The sequence below is a fragment of the Loxodonta africana genome (genome assembly GCF_030014295.1).
Source record: "Loxodonta africana isolate mLoxAfr1 chromosome Y unlocalized genomic scaffold, mLoxAfr1.hap2 SUPER_Y_unloc_1, whole genome shotgun sequence".
Classification (NCBI taxonomy): Eukaryota; Metazoa; Chordata; class Mammalia; order Proboscidea; family Elephantidae; genus Loxodonta; species Loxodonta africana.
Window position 1 is genome coordinate 1500723 of NW_026974853.1, and position 14076 is coordinate 1514798.

Below are 14076 nucleotides of genomic sequence, written 5' to 3' on the forward strand. Positions count from 1 at the left end.
GGGTGAGGGTTATTGCTGGGTTTCCAATTAAGCTGAGTGTGTAGGGTAAGTTTTAACGTTAGGAATAGGGTTAGAGTTAGATTTGGGGTCAGGGTTAGAGTTAAGTTTAGGGTTAGGTTTACGGTTAGGTTTAGGGCTAGGGTCAGGGTTGGGGGAGATTTAGTGTTAGGTTTAGTTTTAGGGTTAGTGTTAGGGTGAAGTTTATGTTAAGCGTGAGGTTTAGGGTTGCGGTTAGGGTTCATTTTCAGGTCAGGGTTAGGGTTAGGTTTAGGTTGAGGTTTAGGGTTATGTTTAGTATTAGTGTTAATTTTGGTTAGGGTTAGGGTTTGAATGAAGTTAGGGTAGGTTTAGGGTTATGGTTAGCGTGAAATTTTGCTTAAGGGTGAGGGTTCGGCTTAGGATTAGGGTTTGAGTTATGGTTACTGGTTAAGGTTATGTTTAGGATTTAGATTAGGTTTAGGCTAAGGATTTGGGTTAGAGTTAGGGTTAGGGGTTAGTGTTTCAGTTAGGTTTAGGATAGGGTTGTACTTAGGGTCAAGTTTAGGGTTACGGCAACAATTAGAGTTACGATTACAGTTAAGGTGAGGGTTTTGGGTAAGTGTTAGGATTAGGGTTAGGGTTAGGGCTAGGGTTAAGGTTAGAGTTAGGGTTAGAGGTTAGGGTTAGGTTTAAGTTTATGATAGGCTTAAAGTTAGGTTAAGGTTAGGTTAGTGTTAGGGTCAGTGTTAGGATTAGGATTGGGTTCAGGGCGAGGGTTAGGGTCAGAGATATACTAAGGGTTATGTTTAAGGTCACAAGTGGGCCAAGGTTAAGGTTAGGGTTAAAGTTAGGGTTAGCTTTAGGTTAGAGATAGGGTGAAGTTGAAGATAGGTTGAGGGTTAGGGTTATGGCTAAGGTTTGGGATTGTTTTTAGGTTAGTGTTAAGGTTGTGTTTAGGGTTAGAGCTAAGTTTCCGGGTTTTGTCTAGTTTTCGTGTTAGGGTTAGATTTTAGGTTAGAGTTAGGTATAAGAGTTAGGGTTACGATTTGTGTTAGGCATTGTGGTTGGGGTGAGGGTTAGATTTAGGGTTAGGGTTGGGTAGGTTTAGGATTATGGTTCTGGTAAGGTGTCAGGGGTTAGAGGTGTAGTTTAGGGTTAGGGTTTGAGTGAGGGTACTGGTTAGGCATTGTGGTTCCGGTCATGGTTAGGTTTAGTTTCGGGTTAGGGTTAGGGTTAGGTTTCTAATTAGTTTTCGGGTTAGAGTTAGAGTTAGGGTTAATGTTTGGGTTAGGCTTTTGTCTTAGGGGTTAGGGTTTGGGTTAGGGTTAGTGTTATCATTAGGGCTTAGGGGTTTCAGGTTAGTGTTCTGCTTAGGGCTAGGGTTAGCATTAGGGTTAGGGTTGAAGGATACTGTTAGGAGTTAGAGTGAGGGTTACGGTTAGTTTTACAGCTAAGGTGAGGGTTTAGGGTAAGTGTTATGATTAGGGTTAGAGTTAGAGTTAGGTTTAGGTTCAGGGTTAGGGTTCGGTGTAGGATAAGAGTTAGCTTTATGTCCAGGTTTAGGATTAGAGTTAGTGTTCTATTTAGGGTCAAGGTTAGAGTTAGGGTTAGGATTAGGATTAAGTTTAGGTTTAGTTTCAGAGCTGTTCTAAGGGTTAAATTTAGGGTTACAGAGGAACTAGCGTTGTGGTTAGGGTTAGGTTTAAGGTAAGGGTTTGGGTTGGGTTTAGGTTGAAGGTTAGGGTTAGGGTTTGGATGAAGTTTAGGTTAGGGTTAAGGTTATTTTTATGGTTAGGGCTAGAGTTTGGGTTTGTGTTCAGGTTAATGTTAAGGTTAGGTTTAGGGTTCAGTTAGGGTTAGGTCTTATGTTTAGGGTTAGCGTTAGGTTTAGGTTTAAAGTTAGTGTGAAGTTTAGGTTAAGGACGAACGTTAGAAATAGGTTTAGGAGTATAGATAGTGTTAGACGTTAAGTTTAGGGTGTTAGGGTTAGGTTTATGGTTAGGGTAGGGTTGAGTTTCGGGTTAATATTAGGATTAGGGTTAGATTAGAGTTACTGATCGTATTAGGGTTAGGTTTAGGGATAAGTTTGGAGATAGCATTATGTTTAGTGTTGGGGATACGGTTAAGGGTTAGGGAGAGGGTTAGGGTTAGGTGTACACTTAAGGTGAGGGTTATGGTAATTGTTATGGTTAGGATTAGAGTTGGAGTTAGGCTTAGGTTTAGGGTGAAGTTTCCGTTAATAGTCAGGGTTAGGGTTAAGGTTAGATTAGGGTTAAGGTTAGTGTTAGAGATCGGTATAGGCTTAGGCTTAGGGTTTGGGCAAGGTTAGGGTTAAAGCTAGGTTTACGGTAAATGGTAGGGCTAGGTTAGGGTTAGGGTTAGCTTTAGAGTAAGAATTAGTGCTAGGAATTAGGGTTAGGGTTAGGGTCAGGTTTAGAGTTATTGTTAGGTTAAAGGTTAAGTTTAAGGTAGAGTTCAGCTTAGGGTTAAGTTTAGGGTTAGAGGAAGAGTCAGGTTTAGAGTTATTGTTAGGTTTAGGGTTAAGTTGAAGGCAGAGTTAAGGTTAGGGTTAAGTTTAGGGTTAGAGGAAGAGTCAGGTTTAGGTAAGTGTTAGGGCTAGGATGAGGGATAGCGTTAGGGTTAGGAAAAGGGTTAGGGGATCGTGTGAGTGTTAGTGTTAGGTTTACAATTAAGCTGATGTTTTACGGTGTTACGGTTAGGGGTAGGGTTAGGGTTAGGTTTAGGGTTAGGGGATTGTTTAGGGTTTGGTTTAGTTTTAGGCTTAGGGTTAGGAATAGGTTTTGGGTAAAATTACGTCCAGGATGAGGGTTAGGGTAAGGGTTAGGTTTTGGTGTTTGAGTTAAGGTTAGGGGTAGCTTTAGGGGTAGGTTTAGTGTTACGGTTAGGTTTAGGTGTTTGGGTAAATATTAGGGTCAGGTATAGGGTTAGGTTTAGGGTTAGGGTTAGCTTTTGGTTTAGGGTTAGGTTTAGGGTGAAGTTGAAGCTAAGGGTGAGAGTTGATCTTAAGGTTAGAGTTAGTGGTTAGGGTTAGGGTTAAGATTAGGATGAAGTTTAGGGTTAAGGTTAGGTTTAGATTTAGGGTTAGGTTAAGTGTTAGTGTTAAGTCATGTTAAGTTTAGGACTAGGTGAAGGTTAGGGATAGGGTTAGGTTAAGGTTTGGGGTTAGGTTTTGATGTTGGGGTGAGGGTTATTGCTGGGTTTCCATTTAAGCTGAGTGTGTAGGGTAAGTTTTAACGTTAGGAACAGGGTTAGAGTTAGATTTGGGGTCAGGGTTAGAGTTAAGTTTAGGGTTAGGTTTCCGGTTAGGTTTAGGGCTAGGGTCAGGGTTGGGGGAGATTTAGTGTTATGTTTAGTTTTAGGGTTAGTGTTAGGGTGAAGTTTATGTTAAGCGTGAGGTTTAGGGTTGCGGTTAGCGTTCAGGTTCAGATCAGGGTTAGGGTTAGGTTTAGGTTGAGGTTTAGGGTTATGTTTAGTATTAGTGTTAATTTTGGTTAGAGTTAGGGTTTGAATGAAGTTAGGCTAGGTTTAGGGTTATGGTTAGTGTGAAATTTTGCTTAAGGGTGAGGGTTCGGCTTAGGATTAAGGTTTCAGTTATGGTTACTGGTTAAGGTTATGTTTAGGATTTAGATTAGGTTTAGGCTAAGGATTTGGGTTAGAGTTAGGGTTAGGAGTTAGTGTTTCAGTTAGGTTTAGGATAGGGTTGTACTTAGGGTCAAGTTTAAGGTTACGGCAAGAATTAGTGTTACGATTACAGTTAAGGTGAGGGTTTTGGGTAAGTGTTAGGATTAGGGTTAGGGTTAGGTCTAGGGATAGGGTTAGGGGTTAGGGTTAGGTTTAAGTTTATGATAGGCTTCAAGTTAGGTTAAGGTTAGGTTAGTGTTAGGGTCAGTGTTAGGATTAGGATTGGGTTCAGGGCGAGGGTTAGGGTCAGAGATATACTAAGGGTTATGTTTAGGGTCACAAGTGGGCCAAGGTTAAGGTTAGGGTTAAAGTTAGGGTTAGCTTTAGGTTAGAGATAGGGTGAAGTTTAAGATAGGTTGAGGGTTAGGGTTATGGCTAAGGTTTGGGATTGTTTTTAGGTTAGTGTTAAGGTTGTGTTTAGGGTTAGAGCTAAGTTTCCGGGTTTTGTCTAGTTTTCGTGTTAGGGTTAGATTTTAGGTTAGAGTTAGGTATAAGAGTTAGGGTTACGATTTGTGTTAGGCATTGTGGTTGGGGTGAGGGTTAGATTTAGGGTTAGGGTTGGGTAGGTTTAGGATTATGGTTATGGTAAGGTGTCAGGGGTTAGAGGTGTAGTTTAGGGTTAGGGTTTGAGTGAGGGTACAGGTTAGGCATTGTGGTTCCGGTCATGGTTAGGTTTAGTTTCGGGTTAGGGTTAGGGTTAGGTTTCTAATTAGTTTTCGGGTTAGAGTTAGAGTTAGGGTTAATGTTTGGGTTAGGCTTTTGTCTTAGGGGTTAGGGTTTGGGTTAGGGTTAGTGTTATCATTAGGGCTTAGGGGTTTCAGGTTAGTGTTCTGCTTAGGGCTAGGGTTAGCATTAGGGTTAGGGTTGAAGGATACTGTTAGGAGTTAGAGTGAGGGTTACGGTTAGTTTTACAGCTAAGGTGAGGGTTTAGGGTAAGTGTTATGATTAGGGTTAGAGTTAGAGTTAGGTTTAGGTTCAGGGTTAGGGTTCGGTGTAGGATAAGAGTTAGCTTTATGTCCAGGTTTAGGATTAGAGTTAGTGTTCTATTTAGGGTCAAGGTTAGAGTTAGGGTTAGGATTAGGATTAAGTTTAGGTTTAGTTTCAGAGCTGTTCTAAGGGTTAAATTTAGGGTTACAGAGGAACTAGCGTTATGGTTAGGGTTAGGTTTAAGGTAAGGGTTTGGGTTGGGTTTAGGTTGAAGGTTAGGGTTAGGGTTTGGATGAAGTTTAGGTTAGGGTTAAGGTTATTTTTATGGTTAGGGCTAGAGTTTGGGTTTGTGTTCAGGTTAATGTTAAGGTTAGGTTTAGGGTTCAGTTAGGGTTAGGTCTTATGTTTAGGGTTAGCGTTAGGTTTAGGTTTAAAGTTAGTGTGAAGTTTAGGTTAAGGACGAACGTTAGAAATAGGTTTAGGAGTATAGATAGTGTTAGACGTTACATTTAGGGTGTTAGGGTTAGGTTTATGGTTAGGGTAGGGTTGAGTTTCGGGTTAATATTAGGATTAGGGTTAGATTAGGGTTACTGTTCGTATTAGGGTTAGGTTTAGGGATAAGTTTGGAGATAGCATTATGTTTAGTGTTGGGGATACGGTTAAGGGTTAGGGAGAGGGTTAGGGTTAGCTTTACACTTAAGGTGAGGGTTATGGTAATTGTTATGGTTAGGGTTAGAGTTGGAGTTAGGCTTAGGTTTAGAGTGAAGTTTCCGTTAATAGTCAGGGTTAGGGTTAAGGTTAGATTAGGGTTAAGGTTAGTGTTAGAGATCGGTATAGGCTTAGGCTTAGGGTTTGGGCAAGGTTAGGGTTAAAGCTAGGTTTACGGTAAATGGTAGGGCTAGGTTAGGGTTAGGGTTAGCTTTAGAGTAAGAATTAGTGCTAGGAATTAGGGTTAGGGTTAGGGTCAGGTTTAGAGTTATTGTTAGGTTAAGGGTTAAGTTTAAGGTAGAGTTCAGCTTAGGGTTAAGTTTAGGGTTAGAGGAAGAGTCAGGTTTAGAGTTATTGTTAGGTTTAGGGTTAAGTTGAAGGCAGAGTTAAGGTTAGGGTTAAGTTTAGGGTTAGAGGAAGAGTCAGGTTTAGGTAAGTGTTAGGGCTAGGATGAGGGATAGCGTTAGGGTTAGGAAAAGGGTTAGGGGATCGTGTGAGTGTTAGTGTTAGGTTTACAATTAAGCTGATGTTTTACGGTGTTACGGTTAGGGGTAGGGTTAGGGTTAGGTTTAGGGTTAGGGGATTGTTTAGGGTTTGGTTTAGTTTTAGGCTTAGGGTTAGGAATAGGTTTTGGGTAAAATTACGTCCAGGATGAGGGTTAGGGTAAGGGTTAGGTTTTGGTGTTTGAGTTAAGTTTAGGGGTAGCTTTAGGGGTAGGTTTAGTGTTAGGGTTAGGTTTAGGTGTTTGGGTAAATATTAGGGTCAGGTATAGGGTTAGGTTTAGGGTTAGGGTTAGCTTTTGGTTTAGGGTTAGGTTTAGGGTGTAGTTGAAGCTAAGGGTGAGAGTTGATCTTAAGGTTAGAGTTAGTGGTTAGGGTTAGGGTTAGGGTTAAGATTAGGATGAAGTTTAGGGTTAAGGTTAGGTTTAGATTTAGGGTTAGGTTAAGTGTTAGTGTTAAGTCATGTTAAGTTTAGGACTAGGTGAAGGTTAGGGATAGGGTTAGGTTAAGGTTTGGGGTTAGGTTTTGATGTTGGGGTGAGGGTTATTGCTGGGTTTCCATTTAAGCTGAGTGTGTAGGGTAAGTTTTAACGTTAGGAACAGGGTTAGAGTTAGATTTGGGGTCAGGGTTAGAGTTAAGTTTAGGGTTAGGTTTCCGGTTAGGTTTAGGGCTAGGGTCAGGGTTGGGGGAGATTTAGTGTTATGTTTAGTTTTAGGGTTAGTGTTAGGGTGAAGTTTATGTTAAGCGTGAGGTTTAGGGTTGCGGTTAGCGTTCAGGTTCAGGTCAGGGTTAGGGTTAGGTTTAGGTTGAGGTTTAGGGTTATGTTTAGTATTAGTGTTAATTTTGGTTAGAGTTAGGGTTTGAATGAAGTTAGGCTAGGTTTAGGGTTATGGTTAGTGTGAAATTTTGCTTAAGGGTGAGGGTTCGGCTTAGGATTAAGGTTTCAGTTATGGTTACTGGTTAAGGTTATGTTTAGGATTTAGATTAGGTTTAGGCTAAGGATTTGGGTTAGAGTTAGGGTTAGGAGTTAGTGTTTCAGTTAGGTTTAGGATAGGGTTGTACTTAGGGTCAAGTTTAAGGTTACGGCAAGAATTAGTGTTACGATTACAGTTAAGGTGAGGGTTTTGGGTAAGTGTTAGGATTAGGGTTAGGGTTAGGTCTAGGGATAGGGTTAGGGGTTAGGGTTAGGTTTAAGTTTATGATAGGCTTCAAGTTAGGTTAAGGTTAGGTTAGTGTTAGGGTCAGTGTTAGGATTAGGATTGGGTTCAGGGCGAGGGTTAGGGTCAGAGATATACTAAGGGTTATGTTTAGGGTCACAAGTGGGCCAAGGTTAAGGTTAGGGTTAAAGTTAGGGTTCGCTTTAGGTTAGGGATAGGGTGAAGTTTAAGATAGGTTGAGGGTTAGGGTTATGGCTAAGGTTTGGGTTTGTTTTTAGGTTAGTGTTATGGTTGTGTTTAGGATTAGAGCTAAGTTTCCGGGTTTTGTTTAGTTTTAGGGTTAGGGTTAGATTTTAGGTTAGAGTTAGGTATAAGAGTTAGGGTTACGATTTGTGTTAGGCATTGTGGTTGGGGTGAGGGTTAGATTTAGGGTTAGGGTTGGGTAGGTTTAGGATTATGGTTCTGGTAAGATGTCAGGGGTTAGAGGTGTAGTTTAGGGTTAGGGTTTGGGTGAGGGTACTGGTTAGGCATTGTTGTTCCAGTCATGGTTAGGTTTAGTTTAGGGTTAGGGTTAGGTTTCTAATTAGTTTTCGGGTTAGAGTTAGAGTTAGTGTTAATGTTTGGGTTAGGCTTTTGTCTTAGGGGTTAGGGTTTGGGTTAGGGTTAGTGTTATCGTTAGGGCTTAGGGGTTTCAGGTTAGTGTTCTGCTTAGGGCTAAGGTTAGCATTAGGGTCAGTGTTGAAGGATACTGTTAGGAGTTAGAGTGAGGGTTACGGCGGTTAGTCTCACAGCTAAGGTGAGGGTTTAGGGTAAGTGTTATGATTAGGGTTAGAGTTAGAGTTAGGTTTAGGTTCAGGGTTAGGGTTCGGTGTAGGATAAGAGTTAGCTTTATGTCCAGGTTTAGGATTAGAGTTAGTGTTCTATTTAGGGTCAAGGTTAGAATTAGGGTTAGGATTAAGATTAAGTTTAGGTTTAGTTTCAGAGCTGTTGTAAGGGTTAAATTTAGGGTTACTGAGGGACTAGCGTTGTGGTTAGGGTTAGGTTTAAAGTAAGGGTTTGGGTTGGGTTTAGGTTTAAGGTTAGGGTTAGGGTTTGGATGAAGTTTAGGTTAGGGTTAAGGTTATTTTTATGGTTAGGGCTAGAGTTTGGGTTTGTGTTCAGGTTAGGGTTAAGGTTAGGTTTAGGGTTCAGTTAGGGTTAGGGCTTATGTTTAGGGTTAGCGTTAGGTTTAGGTTTAAAGTTAGAGTGACGTTTAGGTTAAGGGCGAAAGTTAGAAATAGGTTTAGGAGTATAGATAGTGTTAGACGTTACATTTAGGGTGTTAGGGTTAGGTTTATGGTTAGGGTAGGGTTGAGTTTCGGGTTAATATTAGGATTAGGGTTAGATTAGGGTTACTGTTCGTATTAGGGTTAGGTTTAGGGATAAGTTTGGAGATAGCATTATGTTTAGTGTTGGGGATACGGTTAAGGTTTAGGGAGAGGGTTAGGGTTAGGTGTACACTTAAGGTGAGGGTTATGGTAATTGTTATGGTTAGGGTTAGAGTTGGAGTTAGGCTTAGGTTTAGGGTGAAGTTTCCGTTAATAGTCAGGGTTAGGGTTAAGGTTAGATTAGGGTTAAGGTTAGTGTTAGAGATCGGTATAGGCTTAGGCTTAGGGTTTGGGCAAGGTTAGGGTTAAAGCTAGGTTTACGGTAAATGGTAGGGCTAGGTTAGGGTTAGGGTTAGCTTTAGAGTAAGAATTAGTGCTAGGAATTAGGGTTAGGGTTAGGGTCAGGTTTAGAGTTATTGTTAGGTTAAGGGTTAAGTTTAAGGTAGAGTTCAGCTTAGGGTTAAGTTTAGGGTTAGAGGAAGAGTCAGGTTTAGAGTTATTGTTAGGTTTAGGGTTAAGTTGAAGGCAGAGTTAAGGTTAGGGTTAAGTTTAGGGTTAGAGGAAGAGTCAGGTTTAGGTAAGTGTTAGGGCTAGGATGAGGGATAGCGTTAGGGTTAGGAAAAGGGTTAGGGGATCGTGTGAGTGTTAGTGTTAGGTTTACAATTAAGCTGATGTTTTACGGTGTTACGGTTAGTGGTAGGGTTAGGGTTAGGTTTAGGGTTAGGGGATTGTTTAGGGTTTGGTTTAGTTTTAGGCTTAGGGTTAGGAATAGGTTTTGGGTAAAATTACGTCCAGGATGAGGGTTAGGGTAAGGGTTAGGTTTTGGTGTTTGAGTTAAGGTTAGGGGTAGCTTTAGGGGTAGGTTTAGTGTTAGGGTTAGGTTTAGGTGTTTGGGTAAATATTAGGGTCAGGTATAGGGTTAGGTTTAGGGTTAGGGTTAGCTTTTGGTTTAGGGTTAGGTTTAGGGTGAAGTTGAAGCTAAGGGTGAGAGTTGATCTTAAGGTTAGAGTTAGTGGTTAGGGTTAGGGTTAAGTTTAGGATGAAGTTTAGGGTTAAGGTTAGGTTTAGATTTAGGGTTAGGTTAAGTGTTAGGGTTAAGTCATGTTAAGTTTAGGACTAGGTGAAGGTTAGGGATAGGGTTAGGTTAAGGTTTGGGGTTAGGTTTTGATGTTGGGGTGAGGGTTATTGCTGGGTTTCCATTTAAGCTGAGTGTGTAGGGTAAGTTTTAACGTTAGGAATAGGGTTAGAGTTAGATTTGGGGTCAGGGTTAGAGTTAAGTTTAGGGTTAGGTTTCCGGTTAGGTTTAGGGCTAGGGTCAGGGTTGGGGGAGATTTAGTGTTAGGTTTAGTTTTAGGGTTAGTGTTAGGGTGAAGTTTATGTTAAGCGTGAGGTTTAGGGTTGCGGTTAGCGTTCAGGTTCAGGTCAGGGTTAGGGTTAGTTTTAGGTTGAGATTTAGGGTTATGTTTAGTATTAGTGTTAATTTTGGTTAGAGTTAGGGTTTGAATGAAGTTAGGGGAGGTTTAGGGTTATGGTTAGTGTGAAATTTTGCTTAAGGGTGAGGATTCGGCTTAGGATTAGGGTTTGAGTTATGGTTACTGGTTAAGGTTATGTTTAGGATTTAGATTAGGTTTAGGCTAAGGATTTGGGTTAGAGTTAGGGTTAGGGGTTAGTGTTTCAGTTAGGTTTAGGATAGGGTTGTACTTAGGGTCAAGTTTAAGGTTACGGCAAGAATTAGTGTTACGATTACAGTTAAGGTGAGGGTTTTGGGTAAGTGTTAGGATTAGGGTTAGGGTTAGGTCTAGGGATAGGGTTAGGGGTTAGGGTTAGGTTTAAGTTTATGATAGGCTTAAAGTTAGGTTAAGGTTAGGTTAGTGTTAGGGTCAGTGTTAGGATTAGATTTGGGTTCAGGGCGAGGGTTAGGGTCAGAGATATACTAAGGGTTATGTTTAGGGTCACAAGTGGGCCAAGGTTAAGGTTAGGGTTAAAGTTAGGGTTCGCTTTAGGTTAGGGATAGGGTGAAGTTTAAGATAGGTTGAGGGTTAGGGTTATGGCTAAGGTTTGGGTTTGTTTTTAGGTTAGTGTTATGGTTGTGTTTAGGATTAGAGCTAAGTTTCCGGGTTTTGTTTAGTTTTAGGGTTAGGGTTAGATTTTAGGTTAGAGTTAGGTATAAGAGTTAGGGTTACGATTTGTGTTAGGCATTGTGGTTGGGGTGAGGGTTAGATTTAGGGTTAGGGTTGGGTAGGTTTAGGATTATGGTTCTGGTAAGGTGTCAGGGGTTAGAGGTGTAGTTTAGGGTTAGGGTTTGGGTGAGGGTACTGGTTAGGCATTGTTGTTCCAGTCACGGTTAGGTTTAGTTTAGGGTTAGGGTTAGGGCTAGGTTTCTAATGAGTTTTCGGGTTAGAGTTAGAGGTAGTGTTAATGTTTGGGTTAGGCTTTTGTCTTAGGGGTTAGGGTTTGGGTTAGGGTTAGTGTTATCGTTAGGGCTTAGGGGTTTCAGGTTAGTGTTCTGCTTAGGGCTAAGGTTAGCATTAGGGTCAGTGTTGAAGGATACTGTTAGGAGTTAGAGTGAGGGTTACGGCGGTTAGTTTCACAGCTAAGGTGAGGGTTTAGGGTAAGTGTTATGATTAGGGTTAGAGTTAGAGTTAGGTTTAGGTTCAGGGTTAGGGTTTGGTGTAGGATAAGAGTTAGCTTTATGTCCAGGTTTAGGATTAGAGTTAGTGTTCTATTTAGGGTCAAGGTTAGAATTAGGGTTAGGATTAAGATTAAGTTTAGGTTTAGTTTCAGAGCTGTTGTAAGGGTTAAATTTAGGGTTACTGAGGGACTAGCGTTGTGGTTAGGGTTAGGTTTAAGGTAAGGGTTTGGGTTGGGTTTAGGTTTAAGGTTAGGGTTAGGATTTGGATGAAGTTTAGCTTAGGGTTAAGGTTATGATTATGGTTAGGGCTAGAGTTTGGGTTTGTGTTCAGGTTAGTGTTAAGGTTAGGTTTAGGGTTCAGTTAGGGTTAGGGCTTATGTTTAGGGTTAGCGTTAGGTTTAGGTTTAAAGTTAGTGTGAAGTGTAGGTTAAGGACGAAAGTTAGAAATAGGTTTAGGAGTATAGATAGTGTTAGACGTTAAGTTTAGGGTGTTAGGGTTAGGTTTATGGTTAGGGTAGGGTTGAGTTTCGGGTTAATATTAGGATTAGGGTTAGTTTAGGGTTACTGATCGTATTAGGGTTAGGTTTAGGGATAAGTTTGTAGATAGCATTATGTTTAGGGTTGGGGATACGGTTAAGGGTTAGGGAGAGGGTTAGGGTTAGGTGTACACTTAAGGTGAGGGTTATGGTAATTGTTATGGTTAGGGTTAGAGTTGGAGTTAGGCTTAGGTTTAGGGTGAAGTTTCCGTTAATAGTCAGGGGTAGGGTTAAGGTTAGTTTAGGGTTAAGGTTAGTGTTAGAGATCGGTATAGACTTAGGCTTAGGGTTTGGGCAAGGTTAGGGTTAAAGCTAGGTTTACGGTAAATGGTAGGGCTAGGTTAGGGGTAGGGTTAGCTTTAGAGTAAGAATTAGTGCTAGGAATAAGGGTTAGGGTTAGAGTCAGGTTTAGAGTTATTGTTAGGTTAAGGGTTAAGTTTAAGGTAGAGTTCAGCTTAGGGTTAAGTTTAGGGTTAGAGGAAGAGTCAGGTTTAGAGTTATTGTTAGGTTTAGGGTTAAGTTGAGTGCAGAGTTAAGGTTAGGGTTAAGTTTAGGGTTAGAGGAAGAGTCAGGTTTAGGTAAGTGTTAGGGCTAGGATGAGGGATAGCGTTAGGGTTAGGAAAAGGGTTAGGGGATCGTGTGAGTGTTAGTGTTAGGTTTACAATTAAGCTGATGTTTTACGGTGTTACGGTTAGGGGTAGGGTTAGGGTTAGGTTTAGGGTTAGGGGATTGTTTAGGGTTTGGTTTAGTTTTAGGCTTAGGGTTAGGAATAGGTTTGGGGTAAAATTACGTCCAGGATGAGGGTTAGGGTAAGGGTTAGGTTTTGGTGTTTGAGTTAAGGTTAGGGGTAGCTTTAGGGGTAGGTTAAGTGTTAGGGTTAGGTTTAGGTGTTTGGGTAAATATTAGGGTCAGGTATAGGGTTAGGTTTAGGGTTAGGGTTAGGTTTTGGTTTAGGGTTAGGTTTAGGGTGAAGTTGAAGCTAAGGGTGAGAGTTGATCTTAAGGTTAGAGTTAGTGGTTAGGGTTAGGGTTAAGTTTAGGATGAAATTTAGGGTTAAGGTTAGGTTTCGATTTAGGGTTAGGTTAAGTGTTAGGGTTAAGTCATGTTAAGTTTAGGACTAGGTGAAGGTTAGGGATAGGGTTAGGTTAAGGTTTGGGGTTAGGTTTTGATGTTGGGGTGAGGGTTATTGCTGGGTTTCCATTTAAGCTGAGTGTGTAGGGTAAGTTTTAACGTTAGGAACAGGGTTAGAGTTAGATTTGGGGTCAGGGTTAGAGTTAAGCTTAGGGTTAGGTTTCCGGTTAGGTTTAGGGCTAGGGTCAGGGTTGGGGGAGATTTAGTGTTATGTTTAGTTTTAGGGTTAGTGTTAGGGTGAAGTTTATGTTAAGCGTGAGGTTTAGGGTTGCGGTTAGCGTTCAGGTTCAGGTCAGGTTTAGGGTTAGTTTTCGGTTGAGGTTTAGGGTTATGTTTAGTATTAGTGTTAATTTTGGTTAGGGTTAGAGTTTGAATGAAGTTCGGCTAGGTTTAGGGTTATGGTTAGTGTGAAATTTTGCTTAAGGGTGAGGCTTTGGCTTAGGATTAGGGTTTGAGTTATGGTTACAGGTTAAGGTTATGTTTAGGATTTAGATTAGGTTTAGGCTAAGGATTTGGGTTAGAGTTAGGGTTAGGGGTTAGTGTTTCAGTTAGGTTTAGGATAGGGTTGTACTTAGGGTCAAGTTTAGGGTTACGGCAACAATTAGAGTTACGATTACAGTTAAGGTGAGTGTTTTGGGTAAGTGTTAGGATTAGGGTTAGGGTTAGGGCTAGGGTTAGGTTTAGAGTTAGGGTTAGAGTTTAGGGTTAGTTTTAAGTTTATGATAGGCTTAATGTTAGGTTAAGGTTAGGTTAGTGTTAGGGACAGTGTTAGGATTAGTTTTGGGTTCAGGGCGAGGGTTAGGGTCAGAGATATACTAAGGGTTATGTTTAGGGTCACAAGTGGGCCAAGGTTAAGGTTAGGGTTAAAGTTAGGGTTAGCTTTAGGTTATGGATAGGGTCAAGTTTAAGATAGGTTGAGGGTTAGGGTTACGGCTAAGGTTTGGGTTTCTTTTTAGGTTAGCGTTAAGGTTGTGTTTAGGATTAGAGCTAAGTTTCCGGGTTTTGTCTAGTTTTCGTGTTAGGGTTAGATTTTAGGTTAGAGTTAGGTATAAGAGTTAGGGTTATGATTTGTGTTAGGCATTGTGGTTGGGGTGAGGGTTAGATTTAGGGTTAGGGTTGGGTAGGTTTAGGATTATGGTTATGGTAAGGTGTCAGGGGTTAGAGGTGTAGTTTAGGGTTAGGGTTTGAGTGAGGGTACTGGTTAGGCATTGTGGTTCCGGTCATGGTTAGGTTTAGTTTAGGTTTAGGGTTAGGGTTAGGTTTCTAATTAGTTTTCGGGTTAGAGTTAGAGTTAGGGTTAATGTTTGGGTTAGGCTTTTGTCTTAGGGGTTAGGGTTTGGGTTAGGGTTAGTGTTATCATTAGGGCTTAGGGGTTTCAGGTTAGTGTTCTGCTTAGGGCTAGGGTTAGCATTAGGGTTAGGGTTGAAGGATACTGTT